The 3,543-nt window shown below is 40.6% G+C and overlaps 1 protein-coding gene across 9 annotated transcripts in view; it reads right to left on the reverse strand.

The window, feature by feature from the left end:
• Fgd4 (FYVE, RhoGEF and PH domain containing 4) overlaps positions 1–3,543 on the reverse strand; it is a 146,190-nt gene that overhangs the window by 26,691 nt on the left and 115,956 nt on the right. Inside the window, exon 8 of one of the 9 annotated variants that reach the window (XR_007589158.1) lies at positions 1,271–1,363. The exons of 7 other annotated variants lie outside the window; for them this stretch is intronic. The gene's annotated coding sequence lies outside the window, so the exon portion shown is untranslated. Of the gene's footprint in view, positions 1–1,270; positions 1,367–3,543 lie in introns of those variants that run through there. One more of the 9 variants, XM_050125142.1, reaches the window with a different exon arrangement.

Consider the following 3,543-nt stretch of genomic DNA (forward strand, 5'->3'; position numbering starts at 1 on the left):
TAGAAGAAGCTCTATTTTGATTATGCTTAACCTTGATTTATGTCTGGAACCCTGAGTGGGGTGATGTAATGAACCTGCCAAGTTCTTTGATCTGTTTTGTACAAAAACTGAAGCTTTACAGAAGTAAAATTGCAGCAGATTTTCACTACACAGTGTGTCTGTCTGTCATTTCCCTTGCATCGTATCCTGACTATCCTATCCTTCACCCTGGTCTCCCGTGGATAGTGGTCTCCGAGAGGGACGGTCCGTGGCAGGAGGGCTTGGCGGGCTCTGTGAGCGGTGCCACCCCAGGGCAGCTGGTCCTGAGGTGTATAAGAAAACACGCAGAGTGACGTGAACAAGTTGGTAAATGGTTCCTCCAGGGCTTCTGCTTTAGTTCCTGCCTTCATGTTCCTCCTTAACTGAGGTTCTGCCCTGACTTCCCTCGATGATGGGAAGTCACCTGAGAGCTGTAAGATGAAATAAACCCTTTCCTCCCTAAGCTGCTTATGGTCATGGTGTTTTGTCACAGCAATAGAAAGCCTCATCAAGACAAATAGAAATGACAAGAAGAGAACAGGGCTCAGAGTAGGGAAGAAAGCTATACAGAAATCACATGTTTCACTAAGATTAATGTTAGGAATATTGAAGCTGGCAAGAATAAATTAATATGCATATTATTCTTCTAAGAGCAATCAATAAAAAGTTCAATTATTTAAAAATAAAAGGAAACAAAATAGTGCCATAAAATCTATTCATACAACATAAAAGGCAGAAGTCAAGAGCCACAGAATTCCAGCCACAAAAATATTATGTGATGCATAGAATTCTATTTCATGAAGTCAAAGACTTCATGATCTACAAGTCTGAATACCCAGTGGAGAATTAACAAAGATGATCATGGCATTATCAAAAATTATTATATAAGCTTGGCAAAATGGAGGCAAACCTATGTACAGATATAAAGTAACAAAAAAATGAGGCTTAATTGCAATGTAGCCATTCCCTTTTTAGATTTCAACCACTGAAAGAAAGTGAATTAGGAAACTGGGAACTCATTTTATAAATAACTATTCATCTATTAATTTATTGAGACTCCATTTTACTAGGTAGCCAACACTGGCTTCAAACTTTCCATCCTGCTCCCCCAGCCTCCTAAGTGTGAGAATTACATGCATTAAGCCTAAATTTATTTAGACTTAAGTCTTAGTTATTGTTTTATTGCCACGAAGAGACCCCATGACCAAGGCAACTCCTATGAAAGAAAGCATTTAAATGGGGACTTGCTTACAGTTTCAGAGGCTTAGTCCATTATCATCATGACAAGGAGCATGGCAGCAGGTGTGGCAGGTATGGCAGGAGTAGTTGAGAGCTACACCCTGATCTGCAGGCAGAGAGAGAGACACTGGGCTTGGCATGGGCTTTTGAAACCTCAAAACCCGCCCCCATTAACACACTTCCTCCAACAAGGCCACACCTCCTAATCCTTCTAATCATTCAAAACAGTTCCACTCCCTGGTGACTAAGCATTCACACACATGAGCCTATAGAGGTCATTCTCATTCAAACCACCACATCTCACTCCCTGGCCCCCATAACCTTGTAGCCAAACATAATGTAAAAATACAGTCAGTTCAACTTCAGAAGTCCCCATAGTCTATGACAGTCCCAGCCCTGTTTTAAAAGTCCACGGTCTCTTCTGTGTCTCATGGCAGTCTCTTAACTGTATCCCATTGTAAAATCAAAATCCAAAAGCAGATCACATACTTCCCACATACAATGACACAGAAAAAAAAATATATATATATTACCATTCCACTGGAAAGGAAAGGGAGCATAGTGAGGAAGTACTGGACCAAAGCAAGACTTAAAACCAGCAGGGAAAATTTCAAATTCTGCATCTCCAAATCTGATGTCAAAGTGTTCTTCAGAACTCTAACTCCTTTCGGCTTTGTTGACTGCAACACACTTCTCACTCATGGGCTGGATCCACGCCTGATCTGCAGCTTTTCTTAAAAGGTATCCCATGACTCTGACATCTCTAACATCACGGGGTCTACAACACAATCTAGGCTTTCTAGCAGTATTCCTTAGCTGTGGAGAAAGATTCCATAGTCCTTCTCTTGAATCCTTGACTCTAGAATCAGAGACACATGGCCCCTTTTTCATTTGCATTTACATAAGCTTTCTGTTATTGATGGGCACCTTCCCTTGCTTAAAATTTCCTTTAATTACTTTTTAAAAGTTATAAACTTAGGTGGATGGGGTCTTGCCCTTAGGTCACCACTCCCTTTATTCCATTTATCATTAGGCTTTAATTTTTTTTTAATCTCCTTTAGCTCAATTACACTTCCTGGTGCTCATTTTCTCTTCAAACTGAACATTTTGTATTTTTCTTTGTATAGCTTGTTTTTTTTATTATAGGTCGCAGAAGAGTGATTATTAATAACCACAAGGGAGTGGATACTACACCATCTTGAAATCTTCTCTGCCAACGCCATTCGTCTTCAACACTTTTCAGTCTAGCCTTAAGCAGACTTTTAGGACAAGAGCAATAAAACAACCACATTCTTTACCAAAATGTCACAACAATGGTCTCTAGGCCACTTAATTAATATTTCATTCTGAAACTTCATGAGCTGAGCCCAAACTGCTCTCCTGACAACTATCCTTGCTCATGCTAGGGTGGCCTATTATGTCCTGCTTAAAATATCCAACCCCTTTTCTAGTTCAGAGTTTCACAGATTTCCATATCCTTCCAACATTCATCATGTCCATGCCTGTCATAGTGGTATGCTACTCCCTGGTACCTACTTCCGTCTTAGTCACTATTCTATTGCTGAGAACAGATACCATGAACAATGTAATTCTTATTAAAGAAAATATTTAATTGAGGGTTTGCTAACGGGTTCAGAGGTTAAATCAATTATCATCATGGTGGAGAACATAGCAGCAGCCATGGCAACAGTGCTGGATAGAAGCTGAGGGCTAACTCCTAATCTACAGGCAGAGGTAGAGCGACAGTGACTTGGTATGCTTTTGAAATCTCAAAACCCAACCTGGTAACACACTTTGTCCAACAACGCTATACCAATCCTTCTAATCCTTTCAAATAGCACCACAAATACATGAGCCTATAGGGGCCATCCTCATTCAAACCACCACATTCCAGAGTCATGGGGTGCCTGTTAAGAAAAGCTGCAGATCAGGCGTGGATCCAGCCCATGAGTGAGAAGTGTGTTGCAGTCAACAAAGCCGAAAGGAGTTAGAGTTCTGAAGAACACTTTGACATCAGATTTGGAGATGCAGAATTTGAAATTTTCCCTGCTGGTTTTAAGTCTTGCTTTGGTCCAGTACTTCCTCACTATGCTCCCTTTCCTTTCCAGTGGAATGGTAATATATATTTTCTGTGTCATTGTATGTGGGAAGTATGTGATCTGCTTTTGGATTTTGATTTTACAATGGGATACAGTTAAGAGACTGCCATGAGACACAGAAGAGACCGTGGACTTTTAAAACAGGGCTGGGACTGTCATAGACTATGGGGACTTCTGAAGTTGAACT

The sequence above is a fragment of the Alexandromys fortis genome, unplaced genomic scaffold (assembly GCF_014885135.2).
Source record: "Alexandromys fortis isolate MF-2015 unplaced genomic scaffold, M_Fortis_MF-2015_v1.1 scaffold_239, whole genome shotgun sequence".
Taxonomy (NCBI): domain Eukaryota; kingdom Metazoa; phylum Chordata; class Mammalia; order Rodentia; family Cricetidae; genus Alexandromys; species Alexandromys fortis.